The 27,584-nt window shown below is 37.6% G+C and overlaps 1 long non-coding RNA gene across 1 annotated transcript in view; it reads right to left on the bottom strand.

Moving 5' to 3' along the window:
• The window catches only part of LOC134756053 (uncharacterized), a 54,348-nt gene extending 39,910 nt beyond the window's left edge, over positions 1 to 14,438 (bottom strand). The window contains exon 1 of the long non-coding RNA XR_010129099.1: positions 14,343 to 14,438. This is a non-coding gene — a long non-coding RNA (uncharacterized LOC134756053). The remainder of the gene's footprint in view (positions 1 to 14,342) is intronic.
• Positions 14,439 to 27,584: the final 13,146 nt, after the last annotated feature.

Below are 27,584 nucleotides of genomic sequence, written 5' to 3' on the forward strand. Positions count from 1 at the left end.
GAAAAAACGTGCCTCGAAAATCAAGAAAATTTGATTCTCGTTCAGAGGGCGCTACTAGTTTTGGCCTACAGTCGTATAGATGGCGTTGACGGTTTCGTTTGTTATTTAACAATTTTAACGCATATCAGTGAAAGAACATGGGTCAAAATCATAAAAATAATTAATGCAAATAAAAAAAATCATTTATCTATATTTAAATACATTCTATCGTATTTTTATAAATATTCATTTTTAGTTTTAAAGTGTGTCGACAGATGGCAGTGAATTTACTGGGGTTACAAAATTTACTATGACAGTAACGCTCTAGTATCAGTTACTCTATGATATTATGAAAATATCTACCTATTTACTAGGTAAAGGTACTTAATATCTTTCCTACGTAATGTTTAGTAATTATCTTTTGAATATGTATTTTAAATTTTTATAAATAAACTACAACTATTCCATTGTTTAAAGGAAAAAATCCTACCTACCAATTAAATAATTTATTTTCCTTTTTCTCATTTCTGTTTTATTTAACCTTTGTCTGTTTATTATTTAAAATCTTTTCAAAAGTATTTATCTCTATACATGTGAAAAATACTTCATAATTAAATGGCTACCTTTTTTATAAATAAAAATAAAAACGATTATTTGTCAAGCAAGTTAGAAAAGTACAATAATGACATAAAAACATATTTCAAATGATTAATCATTTTACAGTATTTAGGTACATAGGGTATAAGCTAGTCTAGGAGTACGCACTTAAAGTTATAAAAATTATAAAAAAAATATCATGGTAATCAAATTTGCCATTATTCCATGTATAATTTAATCATCTTTCATAAAGTGACGTAAAAAGTAGCAAAATGAAGATAGTTTTCTAATAATAATAACAATTAACAAAAATGGGAATTTAGTACTCCCCTGTACTACTTACGTGCGTACTCTTACCCTGTTGGATAAGAGTACGCACGAACGTAGCGCAAGCTAGTGTCACTTGGCTAGGCACCCTGAACTCTTTGGCGACTGGCAGGAACATCCACAAAGCGGAAGACAGAGGAGGCCTTTGCCCAGCAGTGGACCACAATACAATCTATAAAAACCCGGCCAAGTGCGAGTCGGACTCGCGCACCGAGGGTTCTGTACTTTTTAGTATTTGTTGTTATAGCGGCAACAGAAACACATCATCTGTGAAAATTTCAACTGTCTGGCTATCACGGTTTATGAGATACAGCCTGTTGACAGACAGACGGACAGACGGACAGACGGACAGCGGAGTCTTAGTAATAGGGTCCCGTTTTTACGCTTGGGTACGGAACCCTAAAAATTACAAACATTCCAACGTTCATTATACAGGATGTTTTTTCACCAACTCAAGTATCATCGCCTGCGTCCACACTTTAGTAATAACTCTGCTGCAGTCACCATTTGAAAGTCACCTTTATATATTTTGCTAAATTTAAGAACATTTTTTTCTTTTATACAATAGTAGAAACATATATCTGTACAGTCACGATCGTTCTATTATATTACAAAATTAGGTTTACAAAGCAACAATAATAAGCTTATTAGAGTCAGACTATAGCTATTATAGTAAACAGTTAAAGTCATTACATTAATTTGAACAGAAGACTCGTAACTATAGCTCACACTGGGGAATAAGAGCGTTTTCACATTGTCCATCCGATATCGGATATCGGAAAGAAGTAAGTTAATTAATATGAAAGTATAATTGCCTATAATATGTTTGTTCCGTTTCCGTATTTACTTATTCATTGAAATCTGCATGGCAAAAAAAAGTTGACCCAAAAAAAGGCGGACTTCAAGGTGGCACTCTCTAATATATTTCTTTCCCATAATACCTGTCTGCCTTACGACATCCGATATAAATAAATAAAAAATAAAATAAATAATAAAAATATTAATTTCCAGTTAATGTTACAACAATAGGATAATCTTTTACAGCAAAGGTTTAAAATCTAAATGTTAAAGCCTAAGATATCGGATAGACACTTGTGATAATTAATTACAGACAGTTGTCGGACTGATAATTTTTGTTGGTGTGCGTATAATTATGTGGGGACGGCGCGCCCCAGTAGCGCCCTATACATGTACCCCGCAGTCCGACATATTATATTATCGGATGAATCCATTCAATATCGGAACGGATAGTGTTAAAACGGTCTAACACTGGGGATTAAATGTAATGGTGCGTTAGGAAACGTTGATTGGCGGGTCTAATCACAAATGCCTCGGAAGGTTAGAGTTTAGGCCTTGGAGGCGCGCGATTTTCGCATCATCACACACGGACAGTTAACACACTTTATACAGTAAACTATGTAGCTTAGTGCAAAATTGCAAAATATTTTATTAAAATCATTTGATCTGTTTCCTATAGCAGGGGAGTTTGGTTCTGACCGCGGCCGGGGTCGGTTGTGTTCCGGGGGCCCTTTACAATGGCATTCGCAATTGCATCTTGTCGCCAGATGTTGACCGGACCGTGATAGTTTTTACCGACGCGAGCATCTAGATATGCAGTTTACGTTTCTCTAAAATATCTGCTTATCTCGAAAAACGTGGGTTGGTTGTATGTGAAAGTGAAACAGTGAGTGGCAATGTTAACAGTGCAATTTACCGGTGAGATTTTTCCATTTCACGTCTTTTAAATAACGGTCCGTTCTTAACAGTGTTTGCAGGTACAACTACATTAGGCATTGTTGGGGTTAAGTTAGTTTAAAAGCAAACGACTTAATAGGCTACAAATTGTACGCCTGAGCCTTCCTCGGGAGTCGCCCTGTTGATGGGTGGGGGCCGCATCGCATGAGGGTCCGCTCGGTGGTTTTTAGGGTTCCGTGCCCAAGGGGTGGAAGCGGGGCCCTGTTGCTGGGACTCCGCTGTCCGTCTGTCTGTCGCCGGCCTGTGTCTCGTGAACCGTGATGGCTGGACGGTTGAAGTTTTCACGGATGATGTGTTTCTGTTGCCGCTGCAACAACAAATACTAAAAAGTGCGGAGCCCTCGGTGGGCGGGTCCGGCTCGCACTTGTCCGGTGTTTTGAGTTTATCCCGAACGTGCAGGCCGACGGACGCGGGGGAGGGGGCTCAACGAACAAAGAACTTTACTTACTGCGAGTTACTATTACTGACTGCGAGTGGTCAACGTTACGCTTCAAAATTCCTTTTGCATTGTCTACACGATTTCCTGCATGCGCAGTCAGTGCTACAACATGTGCAGTGACAAAAAAAGGGTATCACTACGCGGAATTACAGGACTCTACCACTCAAAATTGATAGCTATGCAATTCAAGTAAGGTGCTATTTGTGTGCTTTTTTGTGGTGCTATTTGTGTATGAATTGTTTAAATGAGTGTTGTTTAAGTGACAACGTGCCGTCCTCTTGTGCTCGAAGTATGGGCATTTTGGTAGACTTCGTTTTTTATAATATAGGAGGCAAGCGAGCGGGGAGAATCGCGTGATTGGGAATTGATGTCAAAACGGCAAAAAATAAACAAGAAGATAAAATGCTACCTATAGGACATCCTAAGACGACCAAAACCTCATCTCTTCGAAGCCGCATAAAATATAGCTACAGAGCTCCATTCCGGCATCCCTCTGAGTGGCTCAAATGGCAGACGACAAAGGCGAATTCATCAAAGCAGCAAGAGAAATATATCAACTGGACGATACCGACAGCGAATCAGACGAAGAAGAACCAACACCTCGAATCGACGAGCAAACGGCATCTCAAGATGATATTGGCCTCGCTTGGCACAAGATGTTACGAAGACCGAAACGAAAACGATGAGAAGCATATCACCAACGCTCTCCCTCGACGACATAACCTACCCCACCTACCTTCCAATATTGGCTTAAGGCTGCATAGCCGGCTGATTATAACTATCCCTTTCCCATCCCAGAGCGTGTCACTCCCCATAAAATTACGTCCCCTGGTATGCCGGCTAGTCCGGAGCAGGCATGTTCCTGGCTGGGTGTGGCGTCTCTTGTCTTGTCTTGTCTTGTCTATCATTTGATCTGTTTCCTATAGCATTAGAAGAGACTACACGATTTTGACCTATCTTTTTATTGAAAAACGCTTTAAAAATAGTAATAGTAGCAGTAAATGAACATACTATATAATTATTACATGTTTGCTGTGACTTATTTTTCAAAAGTGTTTTTTAATACAGAGACACGTCAAAATCGTGTAGTCTTTTTCTAATGCTAAAATCCATAACAGAGTATCCGACATATTTTCCAAGAGTGCCCATCTACTCGATATACTGGAGGCCCCCCGGAAGACCTGATAAAACTGAACGACAAAGCTATCAAGTGGATTAATTCTCTGGAGTTAGATTTATGATTTCTCTGTATCTGTATATATTAACATAATTCCATACGATTAAATAAATAAAATGCTAAAATAGGTACTTATAGTTAAACTATTAATAATATTATTCGGTAGAAATGTTACTAATTTGTTATTGCATTTTAAATTTTTAATATTTTCATTTGCATTAAATTAAAATATTTAAATGTAAAAGAGAATTGTTTAAAACGTTGATCTCTAGCCCAATGCACGATTACTTAGCAAAGTTATTAGGTACTTACTTACTTACTTACTTATAGAAATTTATTTATCTAAAATTTACAAAGAATTAGTGAGTAAATACTTTTACCTACCTTTTTTGCATATGCAAATTGAAAATAAATAAGTACGTCAGTAATTTTAATTTGACCTTTAAAATAAAAATTATAGTACCAATATCACGTATTGTTCTAACATTAAACTAACAACGTCATTGTTTTTTCATGACACTTGCTCGTAATAGTACATTACGATACAAGTGTGATAAATAGGAAGTTCGTAACGAGTGGCGATGCATTAAAACACTACCGAACGGAGTCTACATGTATTGTACAACGTTTTACAGTACATATGGCCCTTTAAATTTTCGACATAGTTACGTAATGTGCTAATTATCACACTAGTGCGGTAAAGTAGCTCCAAATGTAAAAGGTGTTACTACACGTAGGCGATGCGGTTCGTAAATCCAAACTTTTGACTTAGGGCTGTAATGTATGTACCTACGAAATTAGGGAAAAGTTTCATTTATTTCCCTTTTTTTCCCTCACAAGTTATGTGATGAAAAACATTGTGTGTGCAGTAGCCGCTAGTAAGCGGTACAATACGGCGGTAACCCGTGTTAAACAATTCACACTCGTTCCTAAATTCTTATATTTTGTATATATACTCAATGTACTACATATATACACAATTTACTACATATTTTGAATTACATTTTTAAATTTTCACGTTTAAAAGAAGATGCAGTCGCAATATCAAGTTTTGGTCACGAGGTTTCAATAAATAAATAAAAAACAAGTAGGTATTCAATATGAATTATTACAATTTACATATAACAAAGACGCAAGCAATATCGCCTAAGCTTCACAACTTCAAGCTTGCAACTAAATCACCGTTAGCCGCATAAAAGGTTCCCATGAACTAAATTACAGACAATGTAAGGCAACCACACACAGCCTTGTTCGCGGATTTTACACACCAGCCTCTTAAGGGCTCATACTTATTAACGCTCAATTTTATATTTTATGTACAAATTTACAACTTAATCAAGTCACTATTAATATGATCAATTATATTCATCAGTTTTTCTTTTTCGATATTTTTATTTGTAATTATAAGCGCTAAGTCATATCAATTAGAGCCTTAATCAGTAATATGAAAAACAATCTCAAATAACACCCTCCTTTCCTTTTACTCGTATTTAAAAATATGGTTGTAAGTTAAAACAAGAACCTCGTTTTATTATATATTTTTTGGTCATAATATGCAGCTAAAGTTATATTCGGATTTAGACTGTAGTAGCGTTACAAATGCAGCGTTGTTTTGCAGCATTGCTGCCGACTGCATTGCTGCAGGAAATCTATTAGCTAGGACATTGATATGAATTTTCATATTTCAACAACCCAACAATGCAACAATGTGCATGCAGCACAGCAACCCGGTAACCTTTAACATTTGTGCCATTTTCAACCAAAAGGGTACTTATTGTCGCTTGTCAGTAAGGCGCTATTTCCATATAGCTTCAATTAGAAATCAACCTTATCAACAAGCGACAACGTGGTACCTTTTGGTTGAAAACGTCACATTTATCCTTATTCTACTGCGCAGTCTTGTCCACTAGTTTTTTAGCACAACGGTTTTTTAGACACTTACCCCTGAAAACGGTCTCAACTAATGTTACCTCTTAATTTTATGCCTCAGAGCCTACGCCGCTCCCGGCTCGAACAATGGCGGTGATTGACAGAAAACATTATGTATGCATAATGGATGATGATCCTTGTTATGAGGTCCCGATTAAGTGCCAACTTGTCATTTTCACACCTTCTTGCTAGGGTTGGCGATTGTTTTACGTTCTCACGATGGTTAGGATTAAAATCGCAATAAAAATTGTTATTTCTATTAAACTATAGGTATAATCAGATCTGATGATGGATATCCGTAATGTTATAACTCTAAAAATAAAATAATATGGAAGGATTGCGAACAATTTACATGTTGTTAGGTACTATTAATTGTTCCTAAATGAATACGAAAATGGGTGAAATAAGATAAAAGAAACATACGCTAATCCAATAAGGATATAATAGGATAGGGCAGTACTATCATAGTAAATTTTGTAGCCACAGTAAATTCACTGCCATCTATCGACGATTAATACTAAAAATAAAAATATCAAAAAATGTATTTGTATGTGGATAAATGTTTTTTTTTTTTTCAATATTTGCATTGATTATGTTTATATTATTTTGACCCATGTTCTTTCACTGATATCCGTTAAAATTGTTAAATAACAAACGAAACCGTCAACGCAATCTATACGAGTGTAGGCCAAAGGTAGTGGCGCCATCTGATCGAGAATGAAATTTTCTTGATTTTCGAGGCACGTTTTTTCCTTAGACAGTATCCATCTATTACGGAGTTATATTTATTTTTGGCTAATCATAACAGTAATTATCAATTAGAAAGTAAAGAAGAAAAGGATTATCTTATATATAAAAAAATACATACCAATAGCAAAGATTAAAGACGAAGTAAACAAAGGATTACGTGATAAAATAATAATATAACTCGACATTTTTTGTACATTGGGCTCGTCATTAGCTGCTTAAAATAATACAATTAATGACGGTAGCACATTAATTATCTCCTTCGTTAGTTGAACACGGACAATTTGACCACTTTCCAAACCTAAGGTCAACTACAGTGATAAATAAGACATTACATTAAAATACGGAATACATTTTCTCAATCAACCAAACAGATTAATGGTCCAAAATTGTTCGCAACAAATTGGTCTATATTAGATCCATGTTCATTAATCATTGCAAAGACAGCGGAATGAATTATTTCAGCTACTTACTTTCGTGATCTACCACCTCTTGCTTGCATACAATTGAATTTGAAACTTGAAACGTTTGTGATATAACTGCTTTTCCAAGCATAAGTTTGGCAATGATAAGAGGTATCTAAATTAAAAGAATTCGTGTACAAGGATATGCTATCTAAATCTGAATGAGCAGTGTCATTAAGTTGTTGTCGGAAACAGCTGTTTGGACATTTTGAAATTCCAAAACCGGAGAACGATTTCGCGAACAATGTTGTAGAATGTTATTACATGCAAGTTTGACAGATATTTATCTATTTATACACCTAGAGTGACCAATGCTGGATAAAGTCCTCCATTTTTCCATGTCCCTTGAACAGTCTCCCACCAGTCAGTGTAATAAGTATCAAGTTCATCTCCATCAAGGTCTGAAGCGAAGGCAGAATTAACTTTAGGGATATGGTCAGTGAATCATGTATTGGGTTGTTTGAGATAAGCTCTTTCTAAAGGTCAGATTATGATAGCGACTGCAGATCGTTACACATTAAGTAATTTTGTTTGTCAAAATATGTCAGTCAGAACGATGGCGCGATTCGTTTTATTGTTTTGACAACACATTTTAGAATTGGAGGCCAAGGTCTTTCTGATGATCTAATAAAAATATTATTGTAACGCCTTAGGCCCGAAGAGCGAGGCTAAACAGCTCCATCTAAATTCTAAAATTTATCACTTCGTTTTTTTACAGTTTTTATGTGTTCAGAGTAAACAACTTCAGAGTACACGCATTTTTGGGATATTGCAACAGATGGATTGCCATCCATATAATTTATTTTCACGTTGCTGCACGTGCTGGCGGTGGATGGAGAAGATTAGTTGGACCGAGAGAAAATCTAACGAGGAAGTTCTCAACCTTGTGCAGGAGAGGAGGTCCCTGTTGCAAATCATTGAGGCACCTGTTACGACACGACGAATTCATAAATATTGTGGAAGGGAAAGTAGAAGGAAGGCGGAAGAGAGGGAGACCAAGAAGAACATACATGGACCAACTTAAGAAAAAGATAAACGTCGTGTCGTATCAGGCGGTCAAACGCCCAAGAAAGAGATACGTGGAAATTGCTCCACCGACAAGATGTAACTTGACTATAAAAACAGTTGCCTTATTTAGACAACATGAGTCCAGGCCGATTATTGTTATATACCTACTTAGTAAAATGTTGTACCAAGTCGACAGCCCTACAAATATCAGCGTAGGAGGCAAGGATACCCACCACTTAATGTTATAGCATTAGAAACATTGTCGCCGCATGGATTAGCCTAATGTTCTTAGTATAATGCTGGTAAAATGCTCTTTGAATAGGCGAGTACCTAATCTATTGCGAATATGTTTAAGAAAATGGTATTCCAACCTGTCTGTCGATGATCTTGTTATGGATGTTATCTTTAAAAGTATTACAAGTCATCAGTAGCTTGAATTCGAGCTGTCCCGTGTTTTTTTGTGTTGGGGTGTTGGTGTTAAGTACAGCTGTTCTTATGTATTATTTTTCAAGCATATCCTTGTAACAAAGCCTCTGATTACCACAGAATGAAATCCCATATTTAAAAACGAAAATAACATACCCGTGATAAACCTGCAATGCTGTTTTTTCTCGACTTTGTTAAAGGCTAATGTTTAAATTAAATATAGCCCAGTTTTAAGTTAATAAGACTACTGCCTACTTATTAAGTGACAACGTAGAACATGGAACATGAGATTTAATAGTCACTGATGATGTTCAAAGGGTTTAATGTTTATTATTTTACCTAATAGTTGAAACTAGTTTTTACCAGAAATTTTGAGGCTGGTCAATTTCATTTGTGAAAATTCATGAAACGTATTTATGATATTTAGCTTATTGTAAGTTGTCTTTTACAATATCAATGTATATCTCTCTTCTCAAGCCGTCATCTTTGCGAACACGAACATTCGAAAGTTTCCTAGAACCCAATATTAATTAGTCAATTTCTGCACAGCTAAGAAATTACGCAACAAAATCGCCATCGGATGGTTATCGGACAAAATTATGGCATTCGTGCCATATATCCAAGCTATAATCCAGGCAGGAATGTAATACCTAAGATTTTAGGTCACTTCTAAGAACCGCCAACAAAAACTTAGGTAAATTCACCGGACGCCATTTTTTTCGACTAAAAAGTCGTTCATCATTCCAAGGTTGCGAGCTAGACGTGTACCATAGACTACCTCATATAGAAGCCGCAATATGAAGACAAGCCTGTAGTACTACCAAAGAGAATTCAGTGTGTAGAGGCTTATTGTCATAGTAAATTTTGTAGTTACAGTAAATTTACTGCCATCTTTCGACACATGATTAAAACTTTTAGAATGCCGTATGACTTTGACCCATGTTCTTTTACTGAATATGTGTTAAAGTTGTTAAATATCAAACGTTGTCGCCAAATACACGAGTAGGTATAGGCCAAAGATATGGCGCCATCCTTTTCGAGCTTAAATTTTTCGACATTTTATACTAAAAACACACCAGGCCGCGTAGCCAACATGTCAATCGCCTACGCTCCGTAGCGATCGAAACGCAACTGTCACTGTCGCACTAATATGGAAGAGTGATAGAGAGATACAAAGCGTTTCGTTGTCGTAGCGATAGCGATTGGCTGATCGATTGGTACCACCAGTAATGAAAATTTGTCGTCTAGCTTTTTATGCTCTGTCTAGCGAGTGAGTGTACGATGTTGTGCACAAAGGATGCTTGTCTCGGTTTTTGCAAAAAGTTTTTTCGCAATGTCATATGTGTAGGTACTAAGGAGTCACGGTAAGGTCAATCGTGTTTGGGTTAAGTATTTTCTTATTTGGCGTTGTGGAAAAAAGTAAACTTGATTTTTTATAGTCTCCGTTTATCTTTTTTAGAAGGCGAGGTCACATTCTTTGTATGGGAATCCGTCTGTGATTTGGGTGAATGATATTTCTTGGTATTTTGATACTGAACTGACTGTTTAATATAAACTGTCGTATAGGTACCTACCTATCGCCATATCCAAATATATAGGTATATATACATTTGACATACGTTACTAATAGGGAATATTAGGTACTGCAATGTTCTGCCGACATTAGTAAACTATAGAGCAACTTATAGTATAGCACCTATACTATGCCGTAAACGGTTTCTTGAATTGTTTTCGCAGATTATTTGTTACGAATAAATATGACATTGATGCATCAAGGAGGTTTTTTTACTGTTTATGCTAATGGCGCCCCTTACGCAGAGTTCTGCGTATTATTCCCCATTCTTAACTCTCCTTTAACTGATGGATAAAGATCCCCCATTCCAACAATGGACAAAATACGAATATTATTTTCACATAAATGGTCATTTCAATTTTCAACTTGTAGGTAATTGTATTGTATAGGAAGCGCTGGTGGCCTAGCGGTAAGAGCGTGCGACTTTCAATCCGGAGGTCGCAGGTTCAAACCCCGGTTCGTACCGGTGCTTACCAGTTGCTGTCATTTAATATTTACCAGTTGCTTTTCGGTGAAGGAAAACATTGTGAGGAAACCGGACTAATCCCAATAAGGCCTAGTTTCCCGTCTGGGTTGGAAGGTCAGATGGCAGTTGCTTTCGTAAAAACTAGTGCCTACGTCAATTATTGGGATTAGTTGTCAAAGCGGCCCCAGGCTCCCATGAGCCGTGGCAATAATGCCGGGATAACGCGAGGAAGAAGAGAGAGATAATTGCATAGGTCTATAGGTACGTAGAAAAACGTACACAACCCAGGAATAACTAAGATATCCGTGATAACCGCACAAATAAATGTCCTTACCGGGATTCGAACCCGGGACCTCCAGCTTCGAAGGGAAGGTTACTCAGTACATAACAAGCTACGAGACAGTCATTACGTGGGACCAATACTTATATCCGTGTTAACAAGTAGGTAGGTATAATTATAAAAAAGTAACTTACTTTCCATGAAGTACTTTTCCATAATTATGAATTATGACGAATCATTTATTTCTATGTGTATGATACAATGTTGGTAAATCGAAGGGCAAGTTCAGTGTAAATATCATAATAAAGGTAACATACCGTACTCGTACAATTCTTTTAAGTCATCTTCCTGATCTTATCATCCTAGTATAGGTACATATTTTTTTAGCATAAAAAAAAACTGCAAAAGTAACTTAAAAAATTGCACAAGTTTAGTAACTTAGAGAAAAATGAAATCCCACCAAAAACATTTTCATGTAAAATGTTGCCAAGACGAACTGTCAAAAAGTTATCAGATATCTTGTACAGCCAAGCTTCTGACTACAAGCCCTAACTTCACAAACTTTACACCTTAGTCAAATTATGTGGCTTGGCCGTCTGGCTTGGCTTAGCACTTAAATTGTTTTATGCTTAAGTCCACTATTGATATATTTGATATCATATCCCGAAAATTTTGTTTGTCTGGTATAATCGAAACCCAAGTTATGAGGGTTCTAAAAAAACGACGTAGCGCTTCGAGAAAAGGGTAGTGCCCTTGCGCTTCGTTTTGATCGTCTTGGCGGGGGCTCTACCGTGCCCCCAGATTAACACAGAACCGTACCAGTCATAGCATTTTTATGTCAGTTGCAACATAATTTTATATTTCCCTTAATTTTGATACACAAAACACTCACTTTTTACCTATCGACCACCTTGAATACGCAGTACAAAAATGTAGAAACTAATTTTAGCTTTCCTGTCCCTCCCGATGCTTGACAGAGAGGTCGGTCCTTGAGAAAACGAGGTACGACCAGAGATTACCTAATAATAAAGATTGGTACCACATACATCTTAAAAATTAATAAAATAAATAAATAAATATTAGGGCACATCTTACACATATCAACCTAGCCCCAAACTAATACGACCGTATGTGACCGAATGTGACCGTACGAGTTGACACTTGACGTTTACATTAGCGACTGCGTAAAATCAATCGCAGCCCATCTCTCTGGCACTGATGTATTGGTGCGATAGAGAGGGAATGCCACAGAGTTCACGCAGTCGCTAACGTAAATGTCAAATGCCAACTCGTGGTAGCCGTGCTGTTGTTTGTAATAAATAATTTCAGTTCTATACATACATACATACATACATACATATAATCACGCCTATTTCCCTGAGGGGTAGGCAGATACCACGGATTTCCACTTGCTACGATCCTGACATACCTCTTTCGCTTCCTTCACTTTCATAATGAAACTTTCAGTTCTATAATGGCATTAAATGCAAGATTTCCCTAATTTCTCATTGTAGCATATTAACATGCACAAAAAGTATACGCATTAAATGCAACATGAATGAAATAGACAGTCATTTGTTAACTCGTCACTGCAGAGATGCTATCACTTCGACCTTACTTTTATTTCTACTATTTCGCTTTGATGTGAACTCCCACGAATCACGCTTTGCTAATAAACCTAATTGAAATGTATAATTTTGTAAAGTTTATGTTGATTCCCATGGCCCGCTTGTGATAACGGTTGCACAATATGAGATTGTGATTGTGGCATGCCATAAAAAGGAGTAGGTAAAAACTAGTGTCCCTTTTCAACACATTGAACCTAGCAATGTACCAAAGAGACTTCTCAAAAACTGCAAAGTTACGTTGGTGGCCAACAAGCATACGGCCCGCCTGATGTTAAGCAGTCTCCGTAGCTTATGTAAGCTTGCAACTCCAAAGGAGTTACATGCGCGTTGCCGACCCTAACACTCCGAACCCTCGTTGAGCTCTCGCAACCTTACTCACCGGCAGGTACACAACACTATGAGTAGGGTCCAGTGTTTATTTAGCTGCGGTTTTACCCATACCCATACCCATACAAAAATATGAGAAAATTTTGGAAATTTTTCAATGGTACATCAGTAATTAAAGGTACCTATAGATATTTCTCCTTCTGGTTCAAGCAACAGCATGATCAGACAAAGCAATCGAGATTGCGCATAATTTCTTGCACGCAATTAAAAAAAAACTTCCCCGTCTTCCTCTTTCATTCGCGTAATTATTCATCAAGGCTTAATGTATGCATTACAAACCTCAAGGTTCGTAGAATAACCGGCGCTGTTCCAACAATGATGCGGAGGAAGCGTTTACAGTCATTAGACGGGCCATCTGATTGCGATGACGAAACAAATTATACTGAAAGGTTTAGGAGCCAGCAATGGGGTACAACCAAGGCTCGGAAAAACGCCCACCATTTTGAAAGGATAACCATAATTTAGGACCCATTTATGAGTCGAAAATGTTCGTTTACAGTCACCGTCTACGGACGTCATTTGGCCATATTTTATCGTTGACATTGGTTAAGGAAGTCTCTGTTGTACGGAACAGATTTCAAAACGACGGGCATTTTTCAGAGCCTTGGCTTACAACCTGTTTCAGGTAGAACTAAAATAAATATTTGAACATACTCCATACGAAGAAAAAAATCATAATACTCGTATTCATAGGTTAAAAATCGTATTTACGTTAGAACAAAGTAGACGATCGCTTCTCCGTATAAAGGTAGTTCCTTTTTTCGTTTCTGGATATTAACATTATAAAAAATCTTTTTTTTTTTATTTGAATCATATTAACCACATTTGAATTATAATATTTTTAATATTGTCTTCGGTTACCGCGATAGTTACTCATGAAATAAAACTATGAAAACGGATTATATCGCGTATATTGAATTTATAATACATCCCGACGTTTCGAACTCTTTACAGCGTTCGTGGTCAACGGGTGACTGAGGAAAAATTACAAAGTGCAAAAATACCTACATACTAAAATAATGAACAATCATAGACTACAACCTTAAGGCTGGTTGTACATGCAAAATCGGTTCATAAGGCTAGTTATACACTATAATTATTTTTCAAGTAAAGATATATATATATACGCGATAAAAACTATGCCGGCTCCAACCCTACACCACGGACCCGAGAAGATTTAATTCCCTCCTAAATTGTAGGAGGGTATCCCAATATGGGACCGGCAACAAACTCGGCGGGACACATCTTTTCAAAACATCAGAATGTCCAGCATCATCCAACACTAAGGTCTCACAGTCTTTGTCTCGCTTGCTCCTTTATCAGATGGACTACAGGATCCCAAGCTGGTGGTAGAGAAAAGCCATCCATATAATATTTTTAATAATTATTAGAAGCTTCTAAAAATGTGTCCATTTTTTCAATCTCTCCTGAATTTAATTTACTTTCATAACCGATCTTTAATCCATACACGGCAAGATTTCATATTTAATACGTTTTAAGATGAACACGTGCAGCGTAATTGTAACTCGAACTTGACTTGTATTTATTCCCAACAATTTGCATTCAAGTGAATGGTGGAACTTAATTTAATCGTCGAATAATTATCGCTGTCGCCGAGTGGAAACAATGTTGGCTCGCAACTGTAGCTTGTATTGCTACTCGTGGGTAATAACATGAATAAAATAATTAATATTTGTAGTTTACTTTACTGTTCTTTTACACGTCAGGGTTGCCATATTCTCTCTTCTCTTATAAGCCTCAAGTCTTCCACAACCTTTCTAGATCTTAGCTTCGCATATACCCTTTGGCACCAAGGACTGCTGTTCTAACTACTAAAGGTCACCCCTGTATCAGGATATACAGATTAATTAGAGACACCCTCACTAACAGACCCTTTTAAGAATTATTGGGACACAAAGCCAGCCAAACTAGAATTCTCAATGTAACCACGGATTACCTCAAGGACCGGTATTAGCTCCCATATTATTTAACCTTTACATACGAACCCGCCCTTTGCTCACTAGATACTTAATTCTCGCGTATTATATAGGTAACGTCAGTTGTACTAAATCCACAGCAGCAGGAATTGCGTGATAACAACACATTAAATTAAAGTATTTATAAACGTAGGTAAGAATGACAATAAGTAACACACCTCATCCATATTTATCTAGATCAAGAAACATATCTATAAGAATATCTAATTTATAGTTCCACAATCATACAATCTAATGAGGAATTAACTAATGTATCTAGTTTTCCCGCTTTTCAATGGCAAGGAAACGGCAACTTTGCATGTGATTAACACAATACTTTGTTATTGTTAGCGCGAGATGGAGGTCAAGCCTATAAAATTACAGTTCGCGCAAGAGGTCCGACATTGTATAAAACACCTAATTTTATAAGTTTACCCAATGTCCTGGTAGATGGCGCTGTTACGACTGGTGAAAATCCTACATCTTGCGAACGTTTGTTTATTGTAGTATATTTATCGTATATTTGTGGACTTGTGTGGAGACTTCAGTTAGATTAAACATACATATGTATTTTTGTAATTACACTCGGTACATCATATCGTTTCATTTCTAATTACTCTCACACAGACATAAAAAAAACAATCACTAAAAATCATATGAACTATGAAATTTAGGTACTACTAATAAAACTAAAACTAAATTAATCTTTAAAAACTAATCGAATAACCCACCCCGCATCGCTCCCGGCGAAAAGGTGTCCATCACGCTAGCCGCGTTTCCGCGCTGAACCGCGATGGACAACCTCTGCGCCAGGAACGACCCGGAGCGGGGGTCGTGGCCCCTTTCCTGCAGGCGGCGTCCCAGCTCCCCGAGAATTTTTTTGCTTCCGCGCACCAGCACCCAGACGTCTCCACGGGACTTAGAAATAATTAGAAATGAAACGATGTGATGTAATATGATTAAAACTATATTGATTTGATTAAACTCGGTTGTTTAATTTTTGCTTTGCCTTCGAAACTAGATCTACAAAATCGTACACACTCAGCTAATAAAGCCTCGGACATTGCACATGAAATGTATGTTACATGAAGTTTTTATTTAACAAAATCCACCCTAATATGGTTATTTACCGCTCTTTTCCGCGAGTTAGCTACTGTCTAATATCTCCGAAGTCTCAAAAATATATTTACACGACCTTATTGTCAGTGTCTTAGAGGCGGGTAAATATATTTTTGGAACGTTGGTATGTAAATATGCAAATATGTTTGTGATCTCGACTGTATCGTGCAGTGCAAATACCATGCAGAGTTAGCTTGGTCAGACTCTAATCTTGCAAACTAGTGAGTGAATTATTTTTTTATGAAGCAGGAACGTCTGCGAGCGTTAATCCAAATTTCTAAATTAAAGAAAAAATGGAAAACGTTTACACCTCGGCAGGACTCGAACCTAGCGAAGCGATCATTGGAACACCGGTCGAATCGCTTCTGCCAACTGAGCCACGGTGGCCTACCAGATGAAAAAAAAAATTAAATAATGATTTATTTGTGTATCAAAAATGCAACTTATTACATAGTAGAATTAAATTTTTAGGAGTATTATATTGTTAGACAGCCTAGGAATAGTGTCCTGAGCCCTAAATTAGGTAAACCTGCCTTATAGGGATCAGTGAATAAACCACCGCCAGTTCTAGCAATGCAGCAAAGGTTGGTTGTGTACACAAGTTAAAAACAGATACAGACAGAGATATGATGGAAATATGACATTATCAACTATAGTATATTCATCTGTATTATAAATGTGTGTGAATCTTTTCATCCCTTCCCTCAACGCCTTAAGGGTGGCGTATAGCAACATCTACCTAGAAGAATTGATCATAACAGGCACCTGAGTCTCAAGTTATATTGAGAATCCTCCCTTTCCATTCCCGTAGATGACCCGTCTCGCACCAGATCCTGTCAAAGGCGTCAAGGTCATGTCGCCAACGCCGTCGAGGTTTGCCGCGACCTTGGGGTCGTTTTTCTGGGGCTCAATTGGTGGTTGATTTAGCCCACAAGCCATCCGGCATACGGCAAACGTGTCCCGCCCAGTCCCACTTAAGCTTGGCGGCTGTTTCAGCCACGTCAGCTATTTGGATTTTGGAGCGTAGTATAGTCGTGTATTTGATGCGATCGGTCAACTTCGCGCCGTAACAATTTACATGTAATTTATTACTTAATTACTTATCTGCCCATTGTTCATAACATAGGTAAGTAATTAGATTGCCTACTTATAAAAGTTTTCTATAACATGAGAATTTTTACTTTTCTCACGCAATAATAGCACGTATTAGGTATGTCATAAATAATAAACAATTATCTAAGTGACTGGTGCATGTCATTAGTGCAATTCTTTGTTATTAGAATAACAGAAAACGCACAAGGCCGTCTGGCTATGAATACTTGCATTAAAGTAATAAATAAATATCATAGGGACATTCTTACACAAATTGACCAAGTCCCACGGTAAGCTCAAGAAGGCTTGTGTTGTGGGTACTCAGACAGCGATATATGTAATATACAAATACTTAAATACATAGAACGTTGGTTCTTAATTAGCTGATAGGTACCAAAGAATATAGAAAATACTTTATAGTCCTTTTTAGGGTTCCGTACCTCAAAAGGAAAAAACGGAACCCTTATAGGATCACTCGTGCGTCTGTCTGTCTGTCCGCCTGTCACAGCCTATTTTCTCCGAAACTACTGGACCGATTAAGTTGAAATTTGGTACACATATGTAAGTTTGTGACCCAACGATGGACATGTAACGTAAACAAATTAATTTTAAACACGGGGCCCACTTTTGGGGGGTAAATGAGAAAATTCAAAAATAAAGTTGTCAAACTATATCGTGTTACATATCAAATGAAAGAGCTCATTATGAGAATCTCAAATATATTTTTTTATAATTTTAAGATATACATTTTAGAAGTTATTCAAGAAAATAGGCAAAAAATTACCATTCCCCCCTTTATCTCCGAAACTACTGGGTCAAAAAATTTGAAAAAAATACGCAAAATAGATCTTTATCTATAGATTACCGGAAAATCTATTAGAAATCTGCAGTCAAGCGTGAGTCGGACTTAATAACTTAGTTTTTGATCCGACCCCTACGGGTTTTTTAGAGACATTTCACATAAAAAAATCATTGTTTAAATTGTGTAATGTACGGAACCCTTGGAACGCGAGTCCGACTCGCACTTGGTCGGTTTTTTTATATATTTTTTTATTTAATGCTATATGGTATTCCTACAATATTTAGAAATGAAGGAAACACTAAAAATAAAGGTTTACATAACAGTAACATTTTTTTTACCACATACAAAAAACCGGCCAAGTGCGAGTCGGACTCGCGCACGAAGGGTTCCGTGCCATTACGCAAAAAGCCCCACTTAAATATTTTTTTTTCTGTTTTTAGTATTTGTTGTTATAGCGGCAACAGAAATACATCATCTGTGAAAATTTACAATGTCTAGCTATCACGGTTCATGAGATACAGCCTGGTGACAGACGGTCAGACAGACAGACAGACGGACCGACAGCGGAGTAAATAATACGGAAATAGGCGGAATAGGGTCCCGTTTTTACCCTTTGGCTACGGAACCCTAAAAAATGGAAAATTTATGTACCAGAGTCGTTAACTTTTATTGTTTTGTCCACAATTAGTGACCTTTGTCTAAAATGTGTTTGACCCTTATGCTCAATACCAAATTAATAACCCTCAACTAGCCTTTCATTACTATGATCTACTTGTAATAAATGTCATCTGTATTATGTGCATGTAAATATTTGCAAATATACCTACTAAGAATGAATGAATGAATGATGGTTTTTTTCGAAACACACATACACAACAACGAGGCTTATAATAATAATCAATAATAATAAATATTATAGGACATTATTACAGTTTTTTATACCACGACGGTGGCAAACAAGCATACGGCCCGCCTGATGGTAAGCAGTCACCGTAGCCTATGGACGCCTGCAACACCAGATATATTACATGCGCGTTGCCGACCCTTTAAAAACCTGTACACTCCTTTTTTGAAGAACCCCATACTGTAGCCCCTCGGGAAAACCTCGGCAGGGAGCTCATTCCACAGCCGAAGCGTACGCGGGAGGAAATTCCTCTTAAACCGCACAGTACGCGACCATTTAGGTGCTAGGGTGTGAGGATGAACACCCTGCCGATGGCGAGCGGTGCGGTGATAGAAGTGGTGATAGATTGACTAAGTCCCACAGTAAGCTCAAGAAGGCTTGTGTTGTGGGTACTCAGACAATTATATATATAATATACAAATACATAAATACATAGAAAACACCCAAGCCTCAGGAACCTGTGCTTATCGCACAAATAAATGCCCTTACCGGGATTCGAACCCAGGATCATCGGCGTCCATTCGCACATGGAAATTGAATTTGAAATACATCCCGACGTTTCGAACTCTATACAGCATTCGTTGACAACGGGTGACTGAGGAAAAAAAGAATATTTAATGGAGGTAAAGGTAAATATCTATTTTTCCCTAGTCACCTGTTGATCACGGACACTGTAAAGGGTTTGAAACGTCGGGATGTATTTTAAATTCATTATACGCGATATAATCCGTTTTCATATTTTATTTCATGAGATGTAAAGTAGCGGAATAAGTCTGAGGAGACGGAGAGATGAGGATGTTGGTGCCTTTAATGATGCAGTAATATTTAATCACTATAATGAGCCAGGTGTGGAAAACACCGCTGAACTTAGGTCATGCTAGGGATTGTCTCTGTCATTAATGTTTTTGTAACGCTCCGATTGGCTTATTTGCATACGCTTTTTTAATTATCAGCGTACTATTACAACACTTACTATTGTTTCTTAAGCGTTTAGTTTTAGAGTTCCGAAGCCGTAGGGTACTGGGGCAGAGGTTTTCGAGTGGCAACCGCGACCCAGAGGACAACACTTGCTTACTTAACTGGCTCAGTGCTGACACAGGAAAAGCGCCACATCACGCCAACAGGATACTCCAACGTCGGGCAGGTATCTTAGGACTTCGTTACCCCAGCGGTATCTGTAAGGTAAGAGCGTCGCTAATAACCGGCTTTAAAGTTTTCGGAGATGAGATAGGTAACCGTTACATCATCATCATCATCATGTCAGCCGATAGACGTCCACTGCTGGACATAGGCCTCCCCCAAGGCTCGCCACTCCGACCGATCCTGTGCCGCTCGCAACCACCGAATTCCCGCGACCTTCACCAGGTCAGGTCAGGTCAGGTAACCGTTACAGTTCATTGAAAATAAGGGTTTATTTTAATCCGACAAATAAAAGTTGATTAGCAGTTTAAATATTTTTTTGCGTTACATAAAGCAATTATTTAACAACATTAATTTACAGTAGATCTGTATCGGATCGATAATAAGAAACTATTACCACAAGAATTTAATATCTTCTAATAATGGGTATTAGCGGTAATCCTGCAATTATTGTAGCATATAATCTTCAGTACCTAACAGTGAAGTAATTATTTTGTTATTGCTTGTAGAGCCGAGGGCTGTTTTCGATAAAAAAAATATGACCAATTGAACTGTAAAACTCAAAAACTTCTGCTATATAAGAACAAAATTACATATTAATTTCTCATTCATCCCTTTTAACTTATTTATGACAAAAATGGTTTAATATAAATACAGTCGCATTAAAATAAATGTCCCGTTATCTTGAAGCCAGGATAAGGCTAATAATGACCGTACGCGATGCTAAAAAATATTGAATAAATAGTGAGATGCATTAAAATCGTTCTAGGAACAAAAAAGGCTAGCAGAAGCCCACACATCCGCTCGAAAGCCTTAATGATGCCACTGGACAAAATCTAGTTTTTATCCTGCTATGTAGTCATTTAAGTCATAAGAGGGTGCCTGTTCAATTGGCATAAAAACCGTGTACGAGTATCTAACAAAAATACGCGCATTGAATTCCTTTTAACCTTCGTTTTAAACCTTGAAACTTTTTTTATCTTTTTTTACCTTTTTTAACCTTTTTTTTTGTTGACCTTTTTAATAAAAATGATAAAATATATTTATTCATCACGATGACAACACATGTACGACCATTTACAGACAACAACAGCAAGAAAAGAAAAAATCATTAAGTGTGCATCACGAAATGGACCCAACTCAGCATAATACTAGCTATAAAGCAAGCACTGGTCTTCCGTAGGGCCCATTCGGTGATGGCACGCCAGATAAGATAACACAAAAATAAAGATACATATTAAAACATTACAAAAATACACAAAAGGAATAATTAAGAAAAGGCGATATTGGCCCCAAGATTATTTGGGTGGCTCATCAATTTTTTTTTGGTTCTGTCCTGTCATCCAGGCGATAATAGTAGCATAGTTTGTTATATTATATTACAATCTACTAATAGGTACATTAAGTAGATGACCCATTACGGAAAGCGCTTATAACTACCATAAAACATTTTTATAACAATATGATTCCTACAAAAACAAAAAAAATCTGCTCGTCGACTGTAATGGCTGAATTAAGATTTCGTATACCAAAATGTTATTGGGTACTTTTCACGTATGGGCTCACAACTATAATATTCATTTCGTAACGGTTTGACCAGTCACGTGGCGCCGCGATCCAGTGGAAAAGACACCAACGCGCCACTATTTGATGAGTAATACCTGTTCATATATTATGCATGCGTTGATGTCTTTTGTACTACTGAGATATTTACCAAATTTCTTTTATTATACTTCACACAAACCTTTGAATTTCATTTGAAATGTATACTTACACTATGTTAGGTAGCATTTATGATTAAAGTGAAAGGCACAATCTAAACTGTTGACAATTGGAATATAAACAATAAATAAAGCCTTACAGAAAAAAATAAACTACAATTAACTAAACTAAAACTACTATAAAACTAAAAATCTAAATCTAAAATGGGCCCCCGTGGCATGGTGCCGAGGATGCTGGCAGCATTTCCGCGCTGGATCGCTATGCTCAAGCGTTGGGCGAGGAAGCTGCCAGCTCTCTTATCTCCGGTCCCATCCACCAGCCGTTTCGCCAATTGCCGGTATAGGCCCTGTGCTGCGGGGCCCCATGGACCAAGAGTCTCGACTCCAAATGCAACAAAGTTGTAGTTGGTGTCGAGACTCCCGTATTTGCGCTTTTTAATTTCCTTTAATTATTTAGGTTTTATAGTAAAAATAGTTTTAGATGACTCGCAGACAAAGTATTGTATACAATAGTGATATAATCAACACAGTACTCGACCGAAAAGCTCTCTATTATATCACGACTGTATAAAATACTATTTTAAAATATCCAAAAATACATTTTTGGATATTTTAAATACCATAAAACAAGTATTTAAAAAGTGACCCAGACGACGACAGATCATGGTAACGAGCGTCAAGAAAAATAGATTCACCCATTTACAAAAGATTTAAACGTCTTGGAGCTTAATGTTATTAATGAAAATAATTCACATATTAAATGTAAATATATTTTCCCTTTTTTGTGGGACGTACTTACCTGACCTATATTACAATTTATAAATTGTATATCATCATCATCATCATCATGATAAATTGTTTATACAGAGATGTCAATCACAATGAAAATATTAACGATGATCATCTCCGGCCAACGTGGGATTCGAAATTTTTGAACCCACATTTTTGGATTGCTGGTCGAACGCGCTACCAATTCCGCTAGCTGACCATCCGTCATTCACCGCGAATTGCAACTGTGGCAACGTCACTAGCACTAAGGTTTACAACACATTTACATATATGTACATATATTGATTCCGATTAGAATAATCCGATGAAACTTGACGCCATTATGTCTTTCCTGTCGCTTTCATTAGTAGTCAAGCGGTCTTTTGACATGGTCTTTGGGTCTTCTGTAAGGATGGAGGTACACTCGTATTTTTGGACAAACGAGATTTATTATATAGTAGTAAGACCTAATATATGAACTTGAAAATTCTTGTAGATTTTTTTATCTTTTCTTCTGTCGAGGTTCTCTCGAGGGACAACTATTATAATACACGCGCACAAGTAAAATTATTAAGGATCGGCAAAACGAATGAGTCATCTTGGGAAGTAGAGGTGCAGGTTATCGTATGATCGTTTGTCACGGACGTGGTATGTTTTTCATTACCTAATCCAGGATAATTTATCAATCATAATATATTTGTGCTAAAACTATACTATCCGCTTGTATTTTACACCACCCGTCGTTAGTTTCCGCTGCTCGTCCCTGAGAGGCGGGACCGTTACTCGGAGTGGAAGGGCCAGTCTGGGCTAAGTTTGTACTGTACTTATAATTGCAGTTAATTCTGCGGTATTGGCAAACCCGGTGAGCGCCGTGGCTATAGGACGTGCGATTGATAATGGTGCAGTATTTTGACAAAACTGTTAATCATTGAAAGCATTTGTTGCACTGCCCATGTCTAGGATATGCTTTTAGGGTTCCATAGTCCCCTAACATCATTGTAATTGACGTTAATTGTCACGCGTCAAAAATTATAAAATTCGCAATATATTGCGTCTATAAACTTTAAAGCGTACTAAAATAAAAAAACACAGAAAGTTACTTATTTTTAAAAGTGGCTGAACAAATGTTGGTCCATTTGAGGAGTACAGCCTACAGTTTCATTTATTGCTCCTGTTACATTACAGGCTACACCCTATATAGTAAATGGTGTACCAGCATTTTTTCTCTTCAATTTCAGGAGTTTTCAAAAGATTTCTCTCTCTTAATTTTTTGCACTGTTGAATATCTTTATTCTCTTCTTTCTTTCAGCTAGTTCGCTATCTCGCTTCCTCTCTGCTATGCTCTCGTGATATGGCTGCTGAATGTAAGTAATCAAGCTAACCTATACCTAAGATAAAGGTGGATGCACACGTGCTTTGGGTGACGCTTATTATATTAGAGATGTATCAAACTTCATGAAGGTCACATCCATATTAAATCAGCTAAAATAACGTTACTTCCTTACTCCGTTTGCTCAGTGACCCAAAATGAGACTCGGCCTCCGATAGAAGTCAGCGCCACTTTTCTTGGTCCTGCGCTACTTTTCGCCAAGTTGACTCAGAGTTCACGGTCCAGCGATACCTGGGGCACCCGATAAGACGTCTTCCTGCTAGGCGGTCCACAGGTATGCTCTTTTCACTTTCCAAAATTCATCCATTCTCTTAAGATGGCCGTACCAACAGAGTCTGTGAGCCCTAAGGATGACAAGCTAGACCGGGCCGGGGCCGGACCGGAGCCTCCAATGCTTCGTTTTCTATGGAAAGCGCCACGTGGTCATAGAAAATGACACGCATCGGCCCGGGCTCGGGGCGCTAGAGCGTGGGTCATCCTTTAGTCTCCCCCATGATGATAAAAAGAAGATTGAGGCACTCTAATTTAGCACATACAGCATAAACCCCTAGCTCGCACAGGTGCACACGCCGTGGGAGCCTGCCTTGATCTTGACCACGATTGATCTTTTTATCTATTTTCTGTATTCCCTTAATGGGCGCCGGTAATTGCTAGAGAGATGGGAAGTGGACATTTAAAGAAATTCATTGTTAATTGGTATTGGTTAAATGTATATTTTTAATTACTTTATAGTTACGAGCTATAGTCTTAGTTATAGGTAAAATAGTCTATATTTTTCGATCGTCTCACTTCAACTAGTTCGTTCGTTTCCGCTACGTGTTTCTTCCATATTAGTACGACAGTGACAGTTGCGTTTCATTCGCTATGGAACGCAAACGATTGGCATGTTGGCTACGCACTCTGATGGGCAAAGGCCTTGTTTTCGTTCCACGTGTTCCTGGTCCTCTTGTAGAGCTCACAGCTGTGCTGTGTCACAAGAAATTGACTACTCAATACTATGTGGAAAAGACCGAAGGCGGTATCTTATATAGTGACTTGTGTATTTGTGTTAGAGGGTTGCCATACGTCCCCGTACGCGGGGACATTTCTACGTTTGAAGCTTGGTGTCTCGGTGTCCCAGCGAATAAGAAAATGGTCCCGGTGTGAAACTCATAGAACATGTCCAAGGATTTTGGAATGGGTTAGGTTAGGGATTTGTCATATTTTCTTACAACCTACGCTGCCAAAATCAAATTATAAAAAACCGGCCAAGTGCGAGTCGGACTCGCGCACCGAGGGTTCCGTACTTTTTAGTATTTGTTGTTATAGCGGCAACAGAAATACATCATCTGTGAAAATTTCAACTGTCTAGCTATCACGGTTCATGAGATACAGCCTGGTGACAGACAGACAGACGGACAGACGGACAGATGGACAGACGGACAGACGGACAGATGGACAGATGGACAGACGGACAGACGGACAGGCGGACAGCGGAGTCTTAGTAATAGGGTCCCGTTTTTACCCTTTGGTTACGAAACCCTAAAAATCAATTGTCCCGGTCGACGTCCATATAGTTATGGCAACCCTATACTAGTCTCATATAATAATTATCTTCCTTCATCCAGCTGAACCGTCCTTCACCAGTCTATCAAAGGTCTCAATCGATGTCGCTACCCGGGATTTAGTCATTTCCAGCAGCAATGCAGTCGACAGCAATGTCGCGCCGCAATACTGCAGCGGTATTGCTGGTGCAGTCTGAATCGGAACGGTACCTTAAATCTGAATTGATCAGTAAGTTTGTATTCATCACGATTACTGGCATTCAATTACAATCAGCCTCAGTCCAAAGCCATAAAGAGGTCTATAACAAACACTTAACTAGCAAAGTGAATTATATTATCTCCTTAATCATTGTAAAATAGTATGAAGAACTTAAACGAACCTATTTAAGGGTGTCAGTGTAACCCTCCCCATACATTAACTCTACTTTAAATTTAAATAAATACATATATACTTATATAAACCCTTTACTTACTTACTTACTTAAATAATTTGGCCATGTGATCGTCTAGATAGTTGTTAGGACCCCTTGAAGTGAACCGCGGTACCCTAGATTCTTTAAAGAGTATCAGCTAAGTTTTGGACTCTGATTCTATTACTATTATTACCTAAATCTTAAGGATTAATATTTATGGTATTAAAGATATATTTTATTATGATACTAAGGAATAATTAAAGGAATATTTTAATAGTTACAAGAGTAGAAATAGTATATTGTGTCACAAGGAAGCAAGATGACGTATTGACGGCGAGGACGAACATAGAATCCTGAACAAAACGAAGGATTCCATAATTGAATGCTGAGCGTAGTGATGCTTTCTAAAATGGAATCTCGAGCGTAGTGACGTAAATAATTTTACATTTTTATTAAATCTATTCGTATAAAGTAAATGCTGTTGAAGGTTTACATATGATGTTATTTAGGTAATTGCAGCATATATGGTTAATATGAGGTTAAAAATGTTGTTGGAAAAATGAGTTTAAAAATGTTTTTGGTGAAGTCCCGCTACGCCTATTAAGTCTTCGGGATAACATACAAAGCAGTACTCCTGGGATGAGCCCATTTACACCCTAGCTTTTTAGGAAAGTTATAATTATACTATCACCTTCTAAATGATGTGTGAGTCCACACGTACTGCTTCGCATGCTCGATGCGGGTCAGAAAACTCTTAGCCCGTTTCAAAACATCATTCGGGTCACCTATCCTAACATTGTAGCCAGACGGGCTATGACCAACGCTTCGCAACCCTATGCATTCCTAGATGATTTGATGAAAGAAGCGCCAAGTATCATCAATCAATCAAAATTACTTATTTTTTTATGTTCAAAAGCTAGGGATACTGATCCCTTTTTCCCAATGCCCAAAACTAAAAGAATAGACTGTATTTCTAGTCTTTAGACGCACAAACGAAGTACTAAGATTATTTACTATATTTTATGAGACAGAAATATCAAGTCGAGCATTATTCCACTCTGACTCCTCCCATTGGACTGCTCTTGCCTGCCAAGGGTTCCCTAAAACAAACCATTCTTCTATTCCAGAACGGTATGTATACCTAAACCCAGCTTGATATTGTAGGAATTTATTTTGTATATACCTTGGAAACCAAAATGAAATATTCAGTACCTCGTTTTTACATCAGAACACTAGAAATTTTAGCAAAATAAAACAAATAGTATAGGATTTTATATCCAACAATACCTTTTTACGCAGATACATTATAAAATAGGAATATCTAGGCAATTAAACCCCTTGCCTATTACACGTACGCTTTTTAGGATAATGAAGCCATATTAAAAGTCTTTAATAGAGAAATATATACCAACCAGATCAGATTTCGATAAATAGTGTGCGATTCTACCCTACACCTACCTGGAGCCCTAGCTAGTACACTCAAAGCACAATCCGTACTTACCATAGGCCTAGTGCTTTGATATGTACGCAAGT

The sequence above is a fragment of the Cydia strobilella genome, chromosome 3, assembly GCF_947568885.1.
Source record: "Cydia strobilella chromosome 3, ilCydStro3.1, whole genome shotgun sequence".
Classification (NCBI taxonomy): domain Eukaryota; kingdom Metazoa; phylum Arthropoda; class Insecta; order Lepidoptera; family Tortricidae; genus Cydia; species Cydia strobilella.